This window comes from Eublepharis macularius, chromosome 1 (assembly GCF_028583425.1).
Source record: "Eublepharis macularius isolate TG4126 chromosome 1, MPM_Emac_v1.0, whole genome shotgun sequence".
NCBI lineage: Eukaryota > Metazoa > Chordata > Lepidosauria > Squamata > Eublepharidae > Eublepharis > Eublepharis macularius.
In genome coordinates, this window is record NC_072790.1 from 126,225,371 (window position 1) to 126,248,901 (window position 23,531).

Here is a 23,531-nt window from a genome sequence, read left to right on the forward strand (position 1 = left end):
AGTTAAATTGGTCATCTCTTGTGTCTAAACAAGCCTGTAGAATAATATATTAATATTTTAAAACTGTGTTAGATGTGTTTTCTTTCTAATGTACATTTTAGAGTATTCATACTAAAGGTTTATGGGAATATTTTTAGTATCTTGCTCACCCCTCCCCGGATTTATTTAAGTTATTTATAGTCTGCCTTATTTCCTGGGGTTCAAGGTGGATTACACAGAGTAAGTCAATACAAACAACAGAGTGGGAAATCCAGTGGACAGTGCAATGCATAGTTTGCGTGGAGATTGTAGCTTTAAAAATAGTAGGCCAACATTCCTATATAATACCTGAGCAAAAATACTTTAAAGGAAAAAATGGGCCAGAGCTTAGATATTTAATTTTTTTTACAAACTTTATTTTAACAACAAAAATACACAAACATGCGTAATTAACAAGGTCAGATGCCATCAGAAACAAACACTAAAGTCTCAGTGAGAATGTAGATTAATACATAGTATTTTGTATAACATGGTTAAATATTACAATGAGGGAATTTTACTTGATAAATTGAATAGTACAATAAAATCTCATACACCTTAAGACTTTTACAATATACATGGTCAATAGCATTATTTGACATGCTTTCGATTAATGGATACTATTTCTCATATAAATTGGAATGAAAATTAGGCTTCTCTTTTTCAAGTAATTGTATCAGAGATTTTGTCAAAGATTAAATACTCCTATAACCTATTATACCATTGGTGCAGAGATGGGAGATCAGGACTTTTCCACTTAGATGCAATCACTATTCTCCCTCTGAGGCGGAGGACATCTTGGGTGTTTCCCACCGTCCAATCGGGGAGGCAGGAAGTAGAATCTTTCTTCCTCTTCCTTTGGTGTGTGGGACCACCCTCTCTCTCCTCAGTTCTTTTCCTGCCTCAGGGGAGAGCAGTTCTCAATAGATTAGCTAGGCTACCTTTTTGACTCTAACTTTGTTTCAGTGTTTTTTCTTATTGATTGTCTATTTACCTCTATACCTACCTCGTCTGTCCAATCTCTTCTCCACCCCCTTGTTACTTGGTTGGTCTTCCTCTCCTTTTCTTCCTACTTTCCATAAAAAAAAAGAAGAAGAAGGGAGAGAGGAGAGAGGGAAGCTGTTTCTCTCTCGAGCCAAGAGAGAAAATGGAGTGACAGATGAGGGAGGAGGAGTCATCGGACTCTGAAGAATCCTTTTTGGAAAGGGCTGAGGGCTGTTCCCCGGGAACCGTCCTTCCGGCGGTGGGGACAGGCCTGGCCGGGTCCGACTCACCTAGGAGGCCTGATCGGCCCCCCGGCAGAAGAGTGCACACCAGTGCAGGACAGCCCACCAAGAAACGGCCCCGTCTGTTGCAGAAGGAGCCGGGGAAAGCCGCATGCAGCCAACGGGCCGCAGAAGAGAGCGCGGCTGCGAGAGGCCCTGTTTCGGTGGGAAAAGCCACTGTGGACGATCTCCCGCCAAGACGCATCGCCGAGGTTGCCAACCTCCCGGCGGGGGAGTCGAGGCAATTTTCTTTAATTCCAGCGCAGGGCCCTAACCACAGCACTCCAGAAGATAATGTAAGTGCTTCCGGTGTATCCCCCGAGATGTTAGCAGCCATTCGAAGGTCTCTTAGGGAAGAACTAAGATCCCTTGGTCAAACAGAAGGCCCAGGAACCAGTTCCTCTTTCTCAGCTGAGATTCCAGGAACACCTCAGGCTCAGAGCGGCATGCCTGCATCCTGGCCAACAAAAGCAGCTAGAAAGCAACAAGGAAAAACCCCTAGATGGGTGGAGGAGGACCACTCACTTAGTGAGGTTTCTGATGAGGGGGAGTTCCTCTCAGAGGAGGAACAGGAAGCAAACGTTGCCACTCCAGAACAGTCCAATAGACTGTTTCAAATGGAAGATTATACATACTTACTGTCTAAAACTCTTTCAGCCCTGGATCTGAAAGAGTCAGAAAAGGGGAGGAGGAGGAGGCTCCCTCCCAGGGATCAAAAGGCAGGCCAAAAGGGAATAGAGAGTTCTTCCCTAGATCAGAGAACAACCCCAGGGTATTCCCTTTTCCGGAGCGACAGCTCAAGGCAGAATGGTTGACACCAGCTGCCAATAAGCAGGTTCCCAATGTGATGAAAAAGCTGTATGTGTTACCTAACTATACTGATCAGTTCCTGCAGGTACCTGTGATTGACGCGCCAGTGGCTGCTCTCCAGTGCCAGGGACTCCTATCAGAAGATGGCCAAGGGATGATAAAAGATGGCCTAGACAAAAAAGGCGAAGCGGTGCTAAAAAGAGCTCATGAGGCATTGGCTACGTCTATCAAGGCATCTTGCATAGCCTCCATGGTGTCAAGAGCTGCGGTAGTGTGGACCAGGAGGCTAATTCAATTACTTCTGGAAAACAATAGAAGACTACTGGAAGGAGCCAACAGGATACTGAAAGCATGCATTTTCACCGCTGATGCCACTTTAGATGCAATGGCTATGTCCTCTCGAGCAATGGCGTTCTCCTCAGCAGCCAGACGCCTACTATGGCTTCGCGCCTGGCAAGCGGACCTTCAGGCCAAGCTCATCTTGATGGCTTACCCATTCCAGGGCGAGAAGCTCTTTGGGGATCAACTAGAAAAGATTCTAGTGGAAACTAAGGATAAGAAAAAGGCACTTCCAAGATCTTTGAGGAAACCAGAGAGATGATCTTTCGGATTCCAATCATTCAGATCGCACCATACTTTACCTAGAAATTGTCAGGACCACAAACGCAATTGGGCCGCGACCAGATCCCAGTCTCGGAGGGGAACATTCCACGCCAAATTCAACAGGCAACAAGGCCTTTGCGGCAACAGGCGCAACTCCGAGGATAAAGGCCAGAAGCCCTGACTCTCAAAACGCTCCGGTGGGGGGAAGGCTGCTCATGTTCCAACACACATGGGCGGAGTCCAAGGCGGATGCCTGGGCATTAGAGATTGTATCAAAAGGCTATGCGATAGAATTTCGTTCCTTCCCACCGGAGCGATTCATAATCTCACCCCTCAAAAAAGACCCACACAAGAGACGCATCACCATTCAAGCCATGCAACACCTCCTACAGATAGGAGCAGTCAAATATGTCCCTGCAGAGGAAAAGGGTCAGGGGGGTGTATTCGATATTTTTCACAGTCCCCAAAAGGAACGGGGACTGGAGATCCATCCTGGACCTAAAGTATGTAAACAAATTCATCAAACTGAAGCGGTTCAGGATGGAAACTCTTTGATCCATAGCGGAGGCTCTACAACAAGGCGAGTTCTTAACATCAATAGATCTTACCGAAGCATATCTCTACGTACCCATTGCTTCCGTGCACCGGAAATTCCTGAGATTCTGCATACATAACATACACCTTCAATTCAGAGCAATGCTCTTTGGCCTGGCGACGGCACCCAGGGTATTTACAAAGCTGCTAGTGGTACCCGTAGTCAGATTCAGATTCCAACTACATCCCTACTTGGACGATATCTTAATAAGATCCGCCTCCCTGGAAGCTTCAACCATGGAAACAACAGAAGTCATTCGAGCCTTGGAGAACCATGGTATCGTCATCGTACTTCTGTGCAGCCCCACATTGGGACTGCGCAGGCGCAGGCCAGCTGCGGAGAGATTATTCTAGCTCTTTGAATCTGTTAAAGGGGACGCTTGGCTCCGCTGCGCATGTGTTCCCGCCAAAACGCAACTCTTCTGAGCGAGCGTCCCCGTCATCCCCTCAGTTCCTTTTTCGCCGCCGTACGAGAGAGGTTCTTTCTACTCAGCTTCTTGTCAACTATTGCTGTTCCATCGGTTAGTTGTCTTCGTTGGATCTCGCGCAGATATACTTTTAACAACACAGTATATCTGCCTGCCGCAATGTCTCAGTCATCTTTATTCAAGAAGTGTCAACGCTGCGACACTAAAATGACCCACACTGATGGGCACGATCTTTGCCTCTTCTGTCTGGGTGAGTCCCACATCGTGGAGCGCTGTGCGGTGTGCTAGTCGTTCACCCCAAAGGCGCGGAACGACAGAAAGGCCAGACTGAGGGCTTTCCTCTGGGAGAAGAATCTCCTCCCTCCCAAGGCATTGGAGACGCCGGGTAAGGAGTCCCGCTCGACCTCTCCTTCCCCGTCTCCGGCTGTTCCAAAGCCCTCGGATCCGATCCCGGATCCGGCTGTAGCCTCCACCTCGAAGGCTCCCTTAAGTTCCGAGTCTATGGCTCCGAGGAAGAAGCAGGCAACCTCCGTTCCACCCGAGGCTGATGGGGCTGTTTCAGAGCCCCCACCCAAAAAGCCCAAGGTGCATTCGAAGCACAAGAAATGTGCTTCATCTGTGGCCGTTAATCGCCGGGGTGATGCTTCCCCCGCGCCTGTTCTTGTTGAGGAGGAGGTTGAAGGATTCCTCTGTACCCCGTCTCCGCCTCGCACGCCTCCACCGGTCGTGCCAGAAGAGTATGTGGCCATACCAAGTTTCTTGGAACAGGGTATGGCGTTCGAGCAATCCCTGCCTGTTGCTCCGGATTCGGCGTATCGGCCTGGGCTTTCGGTTCCGACCACGGATCTGCGCTATCCTGCTCCGCCGCAGTGGCCTCCGCAGGTGCCCCCGGTTCCGCTACCACCATCGCAGTCTGTCCCGGGAGTCGGGAACCTGGCGATGTGGCAAGACTTCGTCTCGGGTGCAGTCTTTGGCCGCCATCCTCCAACGTCCGCCGGTTCCGACACAGCCGCCCGTTCTGGTCTACCAGCAGCTGATACCTCCGGTCCCCTCGACCTCGCATCAGCCCTCGACCACGCGCTGGGCCCACCCGTCGGTTCCATCTATGTTGCCGCCTGCTTCGGTTCCGATGCCTCCCCCTCCGGAGTTCTCCGGTTCCGAGGATGAGGAGGGTGCTTTGTCGTCGTCAGAATATTCTACCGACCTGGCTTCGGATCCATCCCCGGAAGAGTCTGTGGGGGAAACACGCTCATCCTCCCCAAACGACAACTACCTTATGTTTGCGGAACAGATGCTGTGTATGGCTGCCGTTCTTGAAATAGATGTCTCGGCTACCACTAACAAGCCGAAGAGCAAAATCTTGGAGGCACTATACTCCGGCTCCCCGGCCACGGTGGCATTCCCTCCGGTCGAGGATCTCATGGATAACGCTCTTGCCCTGTGGCAGAGCCCCTCCTTGGTTCCGGCAACGGTGCAGAACATCGACCGCTGTTACCGTCTGAAGCAGGACGACTGTCCTTTTCTCTTCAGCCACCCCAAGCCTTCCTCTCTGGTGGCCGAGGAAGTGCACGCCCGGTTCCGGACCGGTTCCTCTTCTGCCCGGCTGACCGCGAGGGCTGCAAGCTTGACGCCTTGGGCCGCAAGGGCTACTTCTCTGCGTCCCTTGCATTCCGCATTGCCCACTTTCAAGCCATCATGGGCTCCTACAATTTATTTTTGTGGCAGCATCTCTCAGCCCACCTGTCAGATCTGCCTGAGGACTGGCGCCCTCTGGTCAAGGCCCTTCAGGCGGAAGCCTTCAAGTTGGCCAAGCAACAGATGACGGCTGGGAAGGATGTCGCTGACTGCTTAGCTCGTGCCATGGCGTCCTCTGTGGTTCTCCGGCAACATGCTTGGCTGAGTTCCACCGCTTTGCCCCTTGACAAGCGGGCTAAAGTTGAGGATTTTCCCTTTGAGGGATCCATTGTTTTCAGAGAAGACGGATGAATCCCTCTCCCTGATGCGAAAAAACCATCAAACCGCAAAGTCCCTGGGGGTGATCGCATCCCAGCAGCAGAGTGCACCGAGGTACCGTTCTAACCGGTTCCAACCCTACCAACAGCCATACCAGCCGTATCGCCAGCGTCAAGGGAGGTTCCCCTACCAACAGCCCTACGACCAGCAGTCCTATTCTGGTCCTCAAAGGCACACCTCTAAGAAGTCTTCCCGTTCCAGAGGGAGGCAAAACCAGCCCTCTTCTCCAAAGGCCCCAGCTTCGGGTCAGAAGTCGTTGTTCTGACTGCAGGAGGATGCTACCCTGTTGGCCCCTTTGGAGACTGTTCCGCTTGCCCCATTTTTGGACAGGCTTCGTTCCTTCCTGCCCGTTTGGCAGCGTGTAACTGATGACTCCTGGGTCCTTGCTATAGTGACCCGTGGTTACAAGTTGTTGTTTGTTGACCCCCCCCGTTTCACGCCCTCCTCGTTCAACTCCCTGTTATGATGTTATTCTTCAAAAAAATGTTGTTGAGTTAGTTACCAAGGGTGCTGTGCATGAAGTTAATCTCTCAACCTCACCTTATGGATTCTAATCCAGATATTTTCTGGTGGATAAGAAAGATGGGGGTTCTCGGCCCATACTGGACCTACGAGGTCTTAATGCCTATATCAGGGTCCAGAAATTTCGAATGTTGACCCTGTCACACGTGCTTGAGCTGCTAGAAGTGGGTGTCTGGCTGGCCATCATTGATTTGCGGGACACCTACTTCCATATGTCCATCTATGAAGGGCATAGAAAGTACCTCCGTTTTCTCTGCGGGGGTAAAGTGTACGAGTACACGGTTTTGCCCTTCGGGTTGGCCTCTGCCCCCCGGGTATTTACAAAATGCATTTCTGCAGTGGTGGCATTCCTGAGGTCAATGGGTTGTGTCATCTACCCTTACCTGGATGACTGGCTCCTGGTGGGGCCGTCTGCAGATTCCCTCAGGGATCACCTTGCCCTATCCATGTCAGTGCTCTCCAAGTTCGGCCTTATGGTTAACCTGCCTAAGTCTGTGCTCTCCCCTGTCATGGCCATACGATTCATTGGGGTCCTTTTTGACTCCCCCCTAGGCTGGGCATATTTGCCCCCTGATAGGCTGCGCAGGCTAATCTCCCTGGTGCGCCTCTTTGTCTCCGTTCGTTATCAGACAGCCCTTCTGATTCAGACCTTACTTGGTCTTATGGCCTCCACTACTTCAGTGGTATTTTTTTGCATGTCTGCGTATGAGGCCCTTGCGAAACTGGTTTGTACGTAACTTCAACCCTTTCACGATGAGCCAACATCAATGGTTCTCAATTCCCGGGGTGATTCTGAGGTCCCTGAACTGGTGGACGGTCCCTGAGAATCTGTCAGCAGGTTGCCTGTTTGGTACTTTTGTGGCCGAGGTCACAGTCTACACTGACGCCTCTAGCTTAGGTTGCGGAGGGTGCTGTGGCTCGCTAACGGTCCAGGACACTTGGTCGCCGGCTGAAGCCACCCTGCATATCAATGTGTTAGAACTTAGAGTGATCCGTTACTCCCTTGCTTCTTTTACAGATGTGCTCCGCAACAGACGAGTCCAAGTCCTTTCGGACAACACCACAGCCTGTTACTACCTCAACAAGCAGGGAGGAACGGTCTCGCTTAAGCTCTGCACAGAAGCCACGGCTCTCTGGGACTGGGCCATTGCCAACAACGTCCTTCCTCGAGCCGTTCACATTGCAGGAGAGTGCAACACCTCAGTGGATACTCTCAGCAGAGTGTTCTTGCCCCAACACGAATGGTCCCTCAACCCTGCCTACCTCCTACCGATTTTCCTCCGGTTTGGGCGCCCGCAGGTGGACCTATTTGCAACGGCCGCCAACAGACAGGTTCCTGCCAGGCTCCCGGGCCGGGATGGACTCTTTGTCCCTTGGGGACGCCTTCCAATTCCCCTGGACCCCAGGGTTCTTCTATGCTTTCCCACCAACTCCCCTCTTGCACAGGGTCCTCTGCAGGATCAGGGCCTTCCAGACCCATTGCATCCTGGTGGCTCCACGCTGGCCCCACCAAGAATGGTTTTCCCTGTTGCTCTCCCTCTCTGAGGGATGGTGCCTGCCATTGCCAACCGTTCCGGACCTGTTGCTCAGGGACGGCATCTGGCATCACAATGTGGGAGTTCTGAACCTGGCTGCCTGGCTCCTTTACCCCCCACGGTAGCCTTGTCATCTGGGGTTCTGCAGGTCATCCTGAATGCCTGAAAACGGTCCACCAGGATGTCCTACCATTGGAAGTGGTCTCGTTTCTCCCGCTGGTTAGCCCCTAGGGGGATCTCCCCCTTTGTTTGTCCCTTACCCCTGGTCTTGGACTACCTCCTGTCTCTGCATTCACAAGGTCTCTCCTTCAGCAGCATTAAAGTACATATGGCTGCGATCTCTGCCTTGCATGAGATGGTTGATGGGAAGACTGTTTTCGCCCACTGCCTTTCGAAACAGTTTCTGAAGGGCCTGTTTAAGTCTTTTCCACCTAGGGCTCCACCTGTTCCTCAGTGGAGCTTGCCTTTAGTTCTGTCCCGGCTGATGCTCCAACCGTTTGAGCCGCTGGCTACCTGTCCCCTGCCCTTCCTGACGCTGAAGGTAGCTTTTCTGGTTGCTATCACGTCATCTAGACGGGTCGGGGAAGTCTCTGCCTTCCGCATTGACCCCCCTTTCTTACAATTTTCCCCCAGGAAGGTGGTCCTTCACACCAGCATGGAATTCCAACCCAAGGTTGTGTCCAAGTTCCACTTACAACAAAAGGTGGTCCTTCCTTCCTTTTTCCAGACGCCCTCTACCCTGGGGGAAAAAGCGTTGTACACGTTGGATTTAAGACGTGCTTTATTGTTCTATTTACATCATAATAAATGTATCAGGAAGTCTCCTGCGTTGTTCATGTGTTACTCTGGCTCACACAAAGGTCTTCCTGCTTCTGCCCAGTCCATCTCCAGATGGCTTGTGTCTGCCATTAAACTGTGTTACTGCCAAGCTGGACTGCAGTGCCCTCTTTCCGTGACTGCTCATTCGACTTGGGCGCAAGCTGCTTCTGCCGCATTTCTATGTGGAGTCCCTCTTCAGGACGTCTGCCAGGCGGCTACTTGGTCTACACCAGACACTTTCATCAGACATTACTCTGTGGACGTGAATGCACGGCGTGAATCAGCCGTCGGCACAACTGTCCTGCATTCTTTGTTCCAATAATATACTCACACCCGCCCCCATTGGTGAGATGCTCGCTATTCTCCCAATGTGGGGCTGCACAGAAGTATGACGACGATAAACAGGGTTTCTCACCTGTAACTGTTGATCGTCGAGTATCTTCTGTGCAGACACACATTCCCTCCCTCCTGCCCCGCTGTGAGTGCTGTGGTTTGCATTTTTGGCTCTCCGGTGGCTCAGTTGGACTGAGGGGATGATGGGGACGCTCGCTCAGAAGAGTTGCGTTTTGGCGGGAACGCTACCGCGCATGCGTGGCGGAGCCGAGTGTCCCCTTTAACAGATTCAAAGAGCTAGAATAATCTCTCCGCGGCTGGCCTGCGCCTGCGCAGTCCCAATGTGTGTCTGCACAGAAGATACTCGACAATCAACAGTTACAGGTGAGAAACCCTGTTTTTTCTCATCAACCAATCCAAATGTTCCCTTCAGCCGACTCAACGCCTGGAACACCTGGGTCTTACTATAGACACCAGGGAAGGTTGTATGTTCCTTCCCAGGGAGAAGAGAACAAAGCTCATTCACTTGGCATCAAATATAATCAAACAACCATCATCATTACTAATGGACCTGTCCAAATTGTTGGGTCTGTTGGTGGCGCATTCAGAGGCAATTTATTGGGGCAGATTCCATCTCCGACCCCTGCAGGGTTTTCTACGTCCATTCCAGCTTCAAATAGCCCGCAAAATGACCCTCAAAGTACAAGTTCCACTCCCGGTCAAGGAAAGCCTGCGTTGGTGGACTGTCGAGTCCAACTTACTTCAGGGAAAGAGCTTCCTCACACCTCACTTCACTCAAATATTCACCGATGCCAGTCTGAAAGGTTGGGGAGCGACTCTAGAGGGCTTGCCGACGCAGGGAGAGTGGTCCCTGAGGGAACGCAAACTTCCAATCAACGTATTGGAGATGAGGGCAATTCTACTAGCTCTGAAATTCTTCTGCGACCAAGTGACTCTCGAGCACGTACTGATAAGAACGGACAACATCGTGGCAAAAGCCTATCTAAACAAGCAAGGGGGAACAAAATCGTTCCGCTTGCAGCGAGAAGCCAACAAGATCATCAGTTGGGCAGAACACAACCTCAAGTCTCTGCAGGCAGAACACATTCGAGGAGTACTCAATATCCAAGCAGATTGGCTGAGCAGAGAGTCCCTGCACCTGGGGGAGTGGGCTCTAAAGAGAGAGATCTTTCAGATGTTGTCGGGACATTTCAGGAATCCGGAGGTAGATCTGTTCGCCTCTCACACGAACAATCAACTTCCAAGATTCCTGTCGTGGTATTTTCATCCATGAGCAGAGGGGACGGACGCCCTTCATGCACGGTGGCCAAGGGGTCTCCTGTATGCATTCCCTCCTCTGCTGACTATCCCGAGACTCCTGAGAAAAATAAAAGAACAGCGAGCGATGGTGCTCCTGGTCGCACCTTGGTGGCCAAGAAGGCCATGGTTTCCAACTCTGCATTGGATGTCGGTAGCTCCTCCTCTCAGACTTCCAAACCACCCAAATCTACTACAGCAGGGGCCCATATGGCACCCCCGTCCAGAGTGGTGGGCTCTGACAGGCTGGAAATTGAGCGGGACCATTTTCGATTAGAAGGTTACCCTCCAGATATAATAGCCACCTTGCTAGCATCAAGAAAGGCGTCCACAGTCAGAATTTATAACGCGGCCTGGAAGGCTTTTCACCGCTGGTGTAGGCGCAAATAAATTGATCCTACGCGACCCACTATGACTTCCATACTGTCCTTCTTACAGGAGGGATTAGACAGAGGCTTACGTCCAGCAACGTTGAGGAAACAGGTTGCAGCTATTGGCACGGTCCTACCAACGATAGAGGGAGTTCCTCTAGCCTCTCATTATCACGTACGAAGGTTCCTGAGGGGTGCTACCTTACTAAAGCCTCCGTCGGTGCACAGGTTTCCAACTTGGCGTTTAAGTGTGATTCTCTCAGCACTTACAAAACCTCCTTTCGAACCCATTGAGGTACAACTGAAATGGCTGAAGCTGAAGACCATATTCCTCGTGGCTATTACTTCGGCTCGTCGCATTTCCGAGTTGAGTGGCTTATCTGTTTGGCCAGACCTGTGCATATTTCACAGAGACAGGGTAGTTCTTAGGACTGATCCTTCTTTCATGCCCAAAGCGTATTTTATGTTCCATAGGTCACAGGAAATCAATTTGCCTTCATTCTGCCCGAGGCCGACTCATCCAAAGGAAAGGGAGTGGCACAATCTCGACGTGAGGAGGGCTCTTAAGACTTATTTGATAAGAACCGAATTGATCCGTATATCGGATTCACTTTTTGTCAACGTTTCACGTCCCAAACTGGGACAACGCATGACATCTACTACCATTGCGTACAGCATTAAGTCATGTATACAAGAAGCCTATAAAGCCATGAAAATGGAGGTTCCGTCAGGAATCACAGCACATTCGGCTACAAACGCTGCTCTCAGAAGGAATGCAAAGACATATGCAAAGCGGCTACCTGGTCATCATCATCTACATTTATTAGACACTATTATATACACACTTATGCTTCTGCAGATGCTGCCTTCGGACGCAGAGTTCTTCAACATGTCATAGAGGACGAAGGCTCCATCCCACCCAGGACTTAGTACACTGCTTTGGGAGCACCCAAGATGTCCTCCGCCTCAGAGGGAGAACGGCCCCTTGGATACTTACCGTGAAGGGTCCTTCTCCTCTGAGGACAGGAGGACATCTTGCCCTCCCGTGAGCTTCGTCTGTCTTTTCCTTTTGTCTGCGTCCTGGATTGTTCTTCATGTCTTTTATCTGTTCCGGCTGTGCAATTGCCTTTAATGCCAGAGTTTGTTATGTGTTTGTTCTGGACAGTGTTGCACTTTGTTCCTTCTATTTTTAGATTATGGTTTAAGATAGATGTATAAAAATAGTGAGCACAAGATACTGCTGAGGGGAGTCACCCGAACTGAAGAGAGAGAGGGTGGTCCCACACACCAAAGGAAGAGGAAGAAAGATTCTACTTCCTGCCTCCCCGATTGGATGGTGGGAAACACCCAAGATGTCCTCTTGTCCTCAGAGGTGAAGGACCCTTCACGGTGAGTATCCAAGGGGCCGTTTTGGTGGCTGAAAGAAGACTAGCTATCAAATCTTGCCTGATCTGGGGTATATCAGAATAAAACCAGTAATTTAACAGAACTGTTACAGGATTTTCAGGCACCTTCTATCCTGTAATAATATAAATCTGATGAAATATCAGTTGCCAAAATATTTTTACCCTTGGACATGACCATCAGCAGTGCAAATATGATCCTTATTCTCTGCAAGACTTCCAGCATAAAGGCAAAAATTTAGAATTTACATAGTGTAATTGAACTGGAGTTCAGTTTTAAGGTTTCATAAGATTGCATTTAGATATTAAGAGATTTAGAGGTGAATATTTCAGAATTCCACACCTTATTCCATTGTACATCAGATAGTTCTGTCTCACAATCCTTATTGTACCTTTTTTGGTATCTGAGCATTGAAGTACTACTAGATGAAGAATTAAGATTTTGTAAATTTGTGAGATCATCCTTTTTGGCTCAATTTTTAAGATTTTTTTCATAAAGGTTTAGTTATCTGGTTCTTTATTTCAGAGTTTGCTAACAATTAATTAATTTGATGGTACTCAAAGCAAGGAAGTTTTGATTGAATCTTTTCCTCCAGTTTGGTTAGCATTTAGCCTTTGTTATATAAATCAAAGAATCTAGTTATGCCATTCAGCCTCCAGATCTGAAAAGAATCTTTCGGGAGACCTGGTACGAATCAATTTTGGCTGACAAAGCTAGTTAGCAGAGAGATAGTAGGAGCTAAATTTATTCTTCTCCTGTCCCAGACCTTTAATGTGTTGTCAAATAACATGTTCAATTTGACAGTGTTGGGATGTTCAGTGAGTTTTCTCCACATTGAATCTCTGAGTGAGTCTATACCCGGATAGCACTCCTCTATTTCCTTCTAGGCTGGCTCATACTTTAAACTATATTGCTTGGACAATTTAGACAAGGTGATTGCATCTGCATAATGTTTTAAATTTGGGAATGCTACACCCCTGGTTTAGTTGGCTTACATATAGTATGCAAATTCACCCTGGGTTTCTTGTAATTCCATAGGAAGTTGTCGAAGGCTTTCACGGCCGGAGAACGATGGTTGTTGTGGGTTTTCCGGGCTGTATTGCCGTGGTCTTGGCATTGTAGTTCGTGACGTTTCGCCAGCCACAGCTGCTGGCGAAACGTCAGGAACTACAATGCCAAGACCACGGCAATACAGCCCGGAAAACCCACAACAACCATCCATAGGAAGTTATTCAAATTTTTCTGCCATACCTTCCAGAGAGAGGCTGGTGCTGAGATTGGTATTGCTCTAAAATAATTGTTTTTTTTTGAAAAATAAAAGACTTAATAACATGGATTCTTTCCAACCATGATAAATGCCAGAGCTTAGCTGATGGAAGATAGAGGGAGCAGTTTGGTCCCTTTCTCCATGCTCACTGTAGCCTATTGGTCAGTGTGGCTATTAATCCATGTAGATGTTGTGAGCCTTACAAATACTTTCTAGACTGCTGGGAGGAGGGGAATGGGAGGAAGCAACTGAAGCTGTCTGAACCTTCTGCTGATAGATTGCTGGATCCAACCCATTATATCAACGGGGATTTTAGAGTATTATACTCTTAATTTGAATTTTTTAAAAAAAAATTAAATTTTTTTAATATAATGATGCTTACAAATACAAACAGTTACAAAGCTTTTAAAGATATCAATTCCAAGATATTAATAGATAAATGTTCATAGTAAGATATTCGTGGTATAATGCACAAGATTTCTTTCTAGTGAGTAGTCTAAAAACGTTTCACAAAATGGTTATCAAACTTTAGTCATAAATGTGAACTTAAAAATATTGAGAGAAAAGACAATAATATGTAACTATCATCAGATCACTACAACTTTACTAGAACAAACCCTCCTTCCCTCCCTCTTTTCTTCCTAAAGATAGTTAACAACCATAAGTTCTACTGACTTTCCATTCCCTCCCTCTCCACCCCCTTTCCCCCCATTCCCCCACCCCAACATACAGACACTCCTGACTCGGTGACCTGCAGGTAGTTACCTAACAGGTTATTGGTATAAAAAAAAACCCCAATTCTGAAAACAGAAAAAGACAATGAGGGCTAAATGCAATACCCCCCTATCCCCCCACCACCCCAATCCCCTATGATATCTTAATTAAATGCTTCTTTTTTATTTCACAACATGAGAAATTATGTCCTGAGCATTGAGAACAATCCGCTAATTCAAACAAACTGCTATTTTACTGTTTTTAATGGGAGATAAAGCAGATAGCATTCTTCTTTTCTGTGTGTTTCTCTCCACTTCTATTGTGGACTCAGTTCCAACAGCTCTAAGAAGAGCTTCTCCAGAATCTTGATCAGTAGCTCTGTAGATTTGTTCTTGATGTGTGGATGAACAAGATTGGTCCATTTATAGTTTATTTGGGCTTTCCTTATTCCTTCAGTTATTCTTTTCCATTTTTTCCTTTAGCTCAGTACTTCTGGTGGTAGATCAGTGAGGGCTAATTTGGGGGTTCCATTGTAATCTAGTGCTCACCTCACTCTGGCTGTCGCAAGCATCTTTTTCTTAATGCTCCCATCCTGAAATGTAGCTTTGATGTCTCTGGGGAACTTATTCTTTCCACCGTTCCTTGATCCCACTCTGTGAGCATTTTCTGTTTTTGGAGCCTCGTCTTCATTCTCGTTTCACTGCAGCTGCCTTGTTAGCTATGAGGCCAGAAAGATTAGCAACTCTTCATTTGTATTAGTATTTTCTTTAAATCCTCTGAATTTAACATTCCTCTGTCTTATAGCCATTTCCAATCTTAATAATCTTTCCTGATGTTGAGTATTTTTACGTTGAAGCTCTTTGACTTCTATCTGAGCTGCGTTACTTATTTCCAGCACTTTATTAGCACTGTGAGTCGCCTTATTTATTTCAATTTTCATTTCAGCAAATTGTGCTGTAAATTGCTGTGATAGCATTTTATGTTGTCAAGCAGATTTTGTTCCATTTGTTTTATCAGCTCAATAAAACTGTCTTGTTGGGAGGGTGGGCTTATTTCAGCAGTTTTAGTTGCACCCGCCATTTTGTTTTCCTCTCCCTGCTGTCTCCTTGACTCCAATGCCGTTTCCCAGCTTGGAAAAAAGTTCTGTAAGTTTTTTATCGCTTTTACCTGGTGCCTCTTTTTCTCGGACATCTGCTTTCCCATAATTAGGCGCTTCTTTTTGTTGTGATGATTTTAAAAGAGAAATTGGGGTGGGGGGAACAGAGCTCTTGCATTAAGCATCCTTCCTCCTCTGCATCGATGCCCCCCCCCTAATTTGAATTTGACTTGCTGGCTATATTTGTGGTAGAACCTTCCATATAAGTACTGTGATTCCCAAGACATTTTAAGTAAATAACTGTTATAAATTTGTTATTGAAAAACATAAGTGGCTTCTCTGCTTCTTTCAAAGTCCCTTTTGTTTGTTTTTGAGTAGTTATACTCTGCATTAACTATTATCAACAAATGGAACAAAGGGGAATAAACCCCTCTGGGCCAGGGGATTGTGTCCTTCTTTATGTTCTTTATGCTTCAGTGGCTAACACTTACTGGTGCTTAATAGAAAAGCATGTTGTAGTTGCTAGGAAAGCCAGGACAGTATATGGGAGAGGAAATTTATGAGGGAAGATCAAGCTATAAAAATTACATGGCAGCCCAAAGTAACTAATTAGATCATGTATACCTTTCAGGATGTCATCATAAATCTAGTTAAGAATATAATGCAAATAACTGTTGTCTTGGCATAAGAAACCAAAGAAATCCATTTAGGTGTGTGTTGTTTCTGCCTGGTGTCTTCTTGCTACTTGGGATAAGCCATGTGTCCAGGGCCCAGTTCTTCTTTTCATTTGAAGAAACAGGACTTGCATCATTGAAAGAAGAGAAGCAGTTCCTGCTTTAAGTTTTGCTTTCAAATAATTAGTTTGAATACTATAGAATCAACTTAATATTTGAGCAGACAAAGGAAGTGAAAAGGGGTGTCTATGCTACTTTGATAAGTGAGAAAACAATGCTTCTCTCTTCTGGTTCATAGTGGTTACATATTATGTGCAGCTGTACATTTGTTTCAGTGAAACTGCATCTATTAATGTTTTGATAAGTTAAATGATAAATTAAATAATTGTTGCCTGCATGTTGTCATGCAGTAAAAGTCCACTTCTTGACTTCAGCTATTAAATTCAAGGCTGTGTTAAACTACAGAAGCTTCTTATGCAAAAGCACCACTGGCATGCATTTTTCATAGCTGAATGGAGGCTTTCATTCTTTCTAAACAAATAACTTTTATTTTGGCTTCTGCGGTTGTAAAGTTTAACTTTTATTTTAATTTTCAAACTTGGTAATTATTTTTATTATATTTTGAGAAAATAGTTATAATACTTGAACTTTGGCACATGGATATCTACTGGAAGAAAATGAGGGAGGGAACAGACTTGTTGAACGTTTTCTAAATTTGTATATAAGTTTAGGAGTTTTTATTGTATTTTATGTAGTAGGCTGCTGGTGCCAAATACATGGTTAGTTGAAGTAGTCATACAGATATTTCAAAATCTAATAGGACTTTCATTCCAGTTGTTTGTATATGCTTCACACCTTATTTGAGTAGGCATGAATGATAAAACTTGTTTCTTCCTCAAAATACATGTAATAAGCATTGTGATTATTTAATAGGCAGTTAATCCCTGGAGAGCGACAGAGAGAGCGTGTTATATATATAATACATGAGGAGGAAGAATTCTAACTGATACTGTGACCATAAGCTGCTCTTAATCATAAATCACACTGATTATAATTGAAATTATTAGCATATACTGCAGACTAGGGGTGTGCAACAAAAAAAGATTCAGTTTTCCTGCTTCATAATTTATGAAGCGGGAAAAAGTGTAGGAAAGAAACAATTTCCAAAATGGCAAGCCGCTTCGGAAATTGCTTCTTGCCATGGTTTGAAATGCTCTGAAAAGATTCGGAGCACTTTGAAGCTTCGCCTGTCAGGTTCAGAATGCTTTCTCTAATGTTATAACCAAAGAGACTCCATTTTAATTCCTTTAGTATTCTGAGTGCTTTATTCACAGGTGCCAAGACGTTCCCTAGCAGCTATCTCACAGAAGAAGAATGTTTTGGCTACAGCTTTGCCAGCCTTGGGAAACTTTCACTTTCTCAGCTTCGAGCAGATTGTTTTGAGAATTATGGGGGGAGGTTGGGCTTGCTGGGGTTTGATACTCTGTACCTTGTTCTATGCCTATCATTCGTAACAATACACGTGTACCAGCCCAGATATTGTATCTGGGCCAATGGATTATAATGGTCGCTTCTTTCACTAAATCTTTTGAAAACAACGGACTCTTGTCTGATTGCAGAAGGTAGTCTGGATACAACTATTATTTAGCCACAGATCTGACATCGCCGTCCTGCAGCTTCCTCTGAAGCTGATGGGGGGAGGTGAGGTGGGGGAAGTCCCTGTCTCCTTGGCATCAGATCAGTGAGTGGGGCGGCCAGTTTAAACTAGCCCCCCCCCCGCTGCTGCCTCCTCTTCTTCTGATGCCAGGGAGACGGGGAGTCTCTCCATCTCCCTGGCATCGGGTCAGCGGCACTGCCTTCACCCGCTGCTGAAGGGGCCAGGGAACTCCCTGTCCCCGTCAGCAGCGGGTGAATGGAGCACCCGGTGGGGAGGTGCAGGCTTAAGCCTACGGTGGCGCTGCCGGGCTGCTGCACCTGGTGCGAGAGGGGTGGGGAGATTCCCTTGCCCCTCTCGCACCAGGTGCAGTAAGCCCATTGGCTCCGGTTTCGGCGCAGTGCTGCCCCGATGAGCAGCTGATTCGGTGCTTTAAATGCCTCTTTCCATGCCCCTGCACAGCAGCACGGAAAGGGGCATTTTAAGCCCTGCAGCCAGCACTCAGCCGCTTGTCGAGGAAGCCCCCGACAAGCAGCTGATTCAGGGGGTTTGTGCTGGAATGCAGGCAGGGAGTCTGCCACGAGCCTCTCTGAACGTCCAGAGTTCAACCAAGCCGACGGGGGAGCAGGCAGGAAGCGTAGTCCAAGGAGCCGAATGCAAGGGTCAGAGCCAAAGAGCAGTCAGAGCAGAACTGAGTCGCAGTAGAACCGGGCGGGTCTGTGTGCAGGTGCTTCTGCAACGAGGGAAAGGGCGTCCTGGCTTAAGAGCTCTCACCTGCAGGGCAGTGCTGCACCCTGTTACAACTCAAGGTCGTTACGTCGTCGTTTGAGTGCCTGAAGTCTTGCACTTCGCCTCCTTTCCTGTGCAGCAAGACACTGTCTCCCTCTGTACTGCCTATCAGGTTCAGGGGAGCTGGGTGGAGATTCTGCCCTAGTCTCAGGAGCTGGTGCAGGTAAGGGTCTGCCCTGGATTCCTCAACCTGCTCTGGCAAGGGTTCCTGCTGCTCCATTCCCTTCTGGTCTTCCAAGCAGCTGCCTCTGGAGGAGCTTGGAATATTCCCACTCCTGTCGTCCTCCCCGAGGTCTTCATCCTCTGAGGACTCAGAGGCCACAACAGGTTTAAATGCCCTTTTCTGTGCCTCTGTTCAGCAGCACGGAAACGGGCATTTAAACTCCTTGACCCAAAGCTTCCCAAAGCTGTACAAATCGCTTTGGGAATCTTTGATTTTGGGTTTCCGAAATGGACCCGTCTTGCTGGGGCCGTTTCAGAAATCTCGAATCTCTGCAATTCAGGTCCAATTCAGGTATTTTTCCCGAATCGGAAATCCGAATCGCACACCCCTACTGCTGACTAAGATTAGAAAGCTATACTAACATGGTGAGAGTAAATGTTCAGTCTCTGTGATTCCAGTAATGTTGCAAGATCTAAATGGCAGAACTTGCATGTGGGTTAGCTGGTTGCGGTGTGTATGTCAACATTATAGTTAGTTGCATTAACAAGTTGTTAAACATCAATTTTTGAACCAGTACACAATCAAATTAATAATAAGTGTGTATGTATCTCAAAATAGATTTTAATTTGGAATATTTGGTTTGGATAAGCTTTCTTTAACAGTATATTGAAACTTTAAAACTCTACCTGCAAGAAGGGATGCAATTGCTCTGTACTTCCTCTTCTGTTACTAGAACTCACAGAAGAGCCAGCAATAGCAGTCATCTCAAATCATTCTTCCAGGCACAAGCCTGCCAGATGGGAGGGCCCCCACAGACCATTTGGGGGCAGACAGCTGCTGTTCTCTCCCAGGGTGCCCTGTGTCTGGCGGGCTGCCTGCCCGCCCCAGGGGAGCTGTTCCGGAGACAGCCGCTGTGTCAGTGAAGCTCCAGCTGCAGCAACAGCAGAGGGATCTGCTGCTACTCTGACATGCCTTTCCCCTGTCCCCGAGTTACTGGAGGAAAACTGGAGTGAGGGCATGTCAGAGCAGCAGCAGCAGATCTCTCTGCTGTCCCTGTGGCTGGTGCCTGGAAGAATGATTTGCGATGGCGGCTGTTGCTGCTGCTGGCTTCCACCAGATATTCAGCTAGCGAGGGGAGCCTGAAGCTGGCAGGCAGCAAGTGGTGGCAGAGAGGGGAAGGAATCTCCCACTACACTTCCCAGGTAAACTTGAGTGGACCTGCCGTGTGTAATGCGTCTCTTGCGGTTTGGCTCTCATGTGTCAAATAGGAGGCATGGATTCAATATATGCGGGGAGGGGGAGGTAGTCAGAAGACAACAAGACACAAGTCAGAGCCTGGCCTTAATCCACACTTCTCCACCCCGCCCACTCAAGAGTAATGCCATAACCACTGGGCTATGTACTGATAGGCTCTGGGGTAGCATGGCCAGGTCCCCTCATTTGCTCCGCACGTGGGAAGATTCCAGAGTCAGGCCAACTGTGTACACCTGGCAACTGCAAAAGGGGGAACTGGATGGCCCTACTAATGCGCTGCTGCAGACTCCTTTCAGGTTGATTGACACACATGTTCACAGTGATTCTATGCTACACACAGAGGGCCTGCCATCAACCCTCTTGTGCTCCAGGATACATCTAATAACACCAATGTTTCCAATATTGGCTTGGATTCAGTGTTCCACAAGCAAAGACTTAGACTTAACACAGTTCTGCTTGTGCAAGATCTTGTGCAACTGATTTGTGCTGCTGATTTGAACCTGGGGCTGAGCATGCAGCCCAGCCGAGGCTTCTGGGAGCCACCAGGCCCCTGAGCAGATGATGGCTGCTGCTTGCCTTGCCCCTTCACCCCATGGACCGCAAAGGGCTTGCCTAGGGCTGGGTGCTCACCATACTGCTCACATGAAACCACGCAACTGGAAAACTAGGATGCCCAAGAGTTCAATTTATCAAAATAAATAATTAAAAACAGTGTCTCTTTTAATTGCTGTGATACTTAGATAAGATCACAATCATACTCTTACTCCCCTGGGAAATTAGCCTCATTGAAGTTAATGGGATTTATTTTGAAGGAGAAATGCAGAGGATTGAACCATGAATGTCCTACACAGCTTACACAGTTAGTGTTCATCTACTGTCTTCCTGTGCAGGCACACATGGGACTGGCATGCGCAGGCCTGTCGACTTTGGAGATTCTTTATAGCTCAAAACCTCTAGGGGGCACCATTGCCTCTCAGAGCGAATGCGCAGCCGCCTTTTCTGCCGAAAAAATCTAAGAGGTGGGGCGCCCCCGACTTAGCCTCAGTTCCTCTTTTGCCGCCGATACTGGAGGTTCTTGCTTGATTGTTGGCTCGTTCTAGCGATTGTTGTTGGAGGATGTTTGAGAAGGCCTTGTTTAAGAGGTGCGTCTCCTGCAATAGGAAGATGACCAAATTGGATGGTCACTCAAACTGCCTGTATTGTTTGAGGGAGACCCACAACACACAGGCCTGTAAGCACTGTCGTACCTTCACTCTGAAGGCCAGAGCAGAGTGGATGGGGAGATTGCAGGCCTCTTTGTGGCAGCGGGCCATGGCTGCTACCAACCCATCAGCCATGGCAAAGACTCCTGCCTCATCGGGTTCTTCTACCCAACCTGGTCCTAGGTCCTCCAGCGCAAAAACACCGTGCTCACATTCACCCCCAGCCCATACGGAGTCTCATCCACCATTGGACCCGACCAGTTAACCGGCCTGAGGCTCTTCGGCACTGCCCATATTGGATGCAACACCCTTAGAACCGAGGGCCCCTTGGAGTGGAATGCCTTCGGCACCGACCATGATCTCCAAGCACTCACCTCAGGCTCGTTGTGAGAGTTCCACCTCAAAGGCCCCAGGCTCCAAGACTCCTTGGAGTAGAACGTCTTCCATGTTGCTCACCTCTCAGAACCAACGGAGTGAGTCTTCCTCGGTTCCGAACTCTTTGGATCCGACTGTTACTTTGGAACCATCTGCTGGCCTGGAGAAGCAGAAGCAGAAGCAGAAGAAGACATCACTCATCGAAACGCGAGAAGGCGATTTTAGAGAGTGTGATCTCCTCTCAACCACCTGCTGAGCTCCAAGGGGGTGTCGGATCCGAGTCCCTTAGCAAGAAGCATCAAGGGTCGGGTGATCATTCGTCATCCCGCAGCACCCCTTGTTCTAAGAGTTCGTTGGAGGAAGATGTGATCCTGGTTGAGAAGCCCCCTACTCCATGGGGCCGATCCAGATCACTGTACCAAGGCTCTTGGTCATCACACTCTTCCCGAGAAGGAAGGGGACGCTCCAGACATCAGGTAAGTCCATACTCCCACAGTAAGGGTAGCCCTTACTCGAGGGGTTACTGTGCCAGTGTGGAAGCAGCTCTGTACTGCCGTCACAACTGCTGCATCCACTCTTGGTTGGGGGGCCCACTGTGATGGGTCCTATGCTCATGGTGTATGGGATGACTCTGAACGACAAAAGCGTATTAACCTATTGGAATTGAGGGCAGTGTTATATACATTAATTTCGTTTGCAGATACTGTACAGAACAAGACCGTCCAGATCCTTATGGACAATACGACAACTGTTTTACATAAACAAGGAGGGGGGCACAGCATCGGTGACTCTGTGCAAGGAAGCAATGAAACCCTGGAACTGGGCCATGAGCAATTCAGTGTGGCTGCAATCAGTCCATATCCCGGGCGTAGACAATATGGTAGCGGATCATTTAAGCAGGCTGCAGAGGGACAACCACGAGTGGTCCCTGGGGTTTTCCAGACATGGACCTGTTTGCTTCCGAAGAAAATCACTGGACTGCCCACTATTATTCCAGAGGCGGCGTAGGCCGTGAGTCACTTGGGAATGCATTTCAACTCAGGTGGTCCAATCACCTCTTTTACATGTTTCCCCCATTTCAACTTCTGGCCAAGGTGATCAGCAAACTTCAGGCAGAAGGGATGTCAGCCATCTTAATAACCCCATACTGGCCTCGGCAGCCATGGCTCCACACACTCCCGAGGTTGCAGTGTCGGCTGTACCATTTCCTGGCAGAACCGGATCTGTTGTCGTGGGAAGGAGTGTTTCACCACACAGTAAACAAACTCAAGCTGATGGCCTGGCTGATCCAGGACACGCCTTCTCTCAGGGAGTGACTCATATTTTACTAAATGCGAGGTGTTTATCCACCTGCCAGTCATACACTCTTAAATGGAACAGATTTAGTGTCTGGTGTCAGGGAAGAGGTTAGATCCCCTGACTTCCTCTTTATCAGCAGTCCTGAATTTTCTGTGGGAGCTCAAACGGGAGTTTGTCTAATTCTCCTGTGAAAGTTTATTTGGCGTCCATTTCCACCTTTTATCCTCCGATAGATTGGAAGACAGTTTTCTCCCATTATATGTCCAAATTATTTCTAAAAAGTTTGAATAATTTATTCCCCCCCCCCCCCGTTAAGGCTATAGTCCCTCAGTGGTCACTATCCATGGTCCTGACCAGACTGATGTCTAAACCTTTTGAGCCATTTGCAAGGTTCCCCTTGCATTTTCTGTCTATTAAGGTGGCATTTCTAGTGGCCATTACTTCAGGCAGGTGGGGGAATTGGCTGCATTATGCTGTGAACCCCCTTATTTGAAAATTCATGCTGAAAAAGTAATTCTTAGAACTAAGGTGGATTTCCTGCCAAAGATAATTTCTAGTTTCCACCTTTCTCAGGAATTATCCTTACCAGTTTTTTCCCGTAATTAGTATTCGGAAGCTGAAAAAGGCCCTTCACTCCTCAGATGTGCGTCAGACGATTCTCTTTTATCTAGATCACTTAAAAGCTGTTAGAATAGATTCTCACCTGTTTGTGTGTTTCTCGGGTCGAAAAATGAGTAGGAAAGCTACTTCCCAAACCTTGGCTCACTGGGTGGTTCAGGCTATTTTATTATGTTATAAAACTGCAAATTTACCTTGTTTTTTGGGAGTGCATGCTCACTCCACCAGGTCCCAGACGTCATCGACAGCTCTTCTGAGAGGGGTTCCGATCCAGGATATCTGCAAGGCGGCAACGTGGGTCTCAGCTGACATGTTTGTCAAGCACTATGCCTTGGACGTCCTTGACAGAAAAGAGATGGCAGTGGGCACAGTGGTTCTGCAGTTGATCTTTCTG

General features: G+C 47.8%; 1 protein-coding gene across 4 annotated transcripts in view; it reads left to right on the plus strand.

Annotated features, from left to right (window-relative positions):
- The window catches only part of STXBP5 (syntaxin binding protein 5), a 374,150-nt gene that overhangs the window by 22,878 nt on the left and 327,741 nt on the right, over window positions 1–23,531 (plus strand). The window lies entirely within an intron of this gene.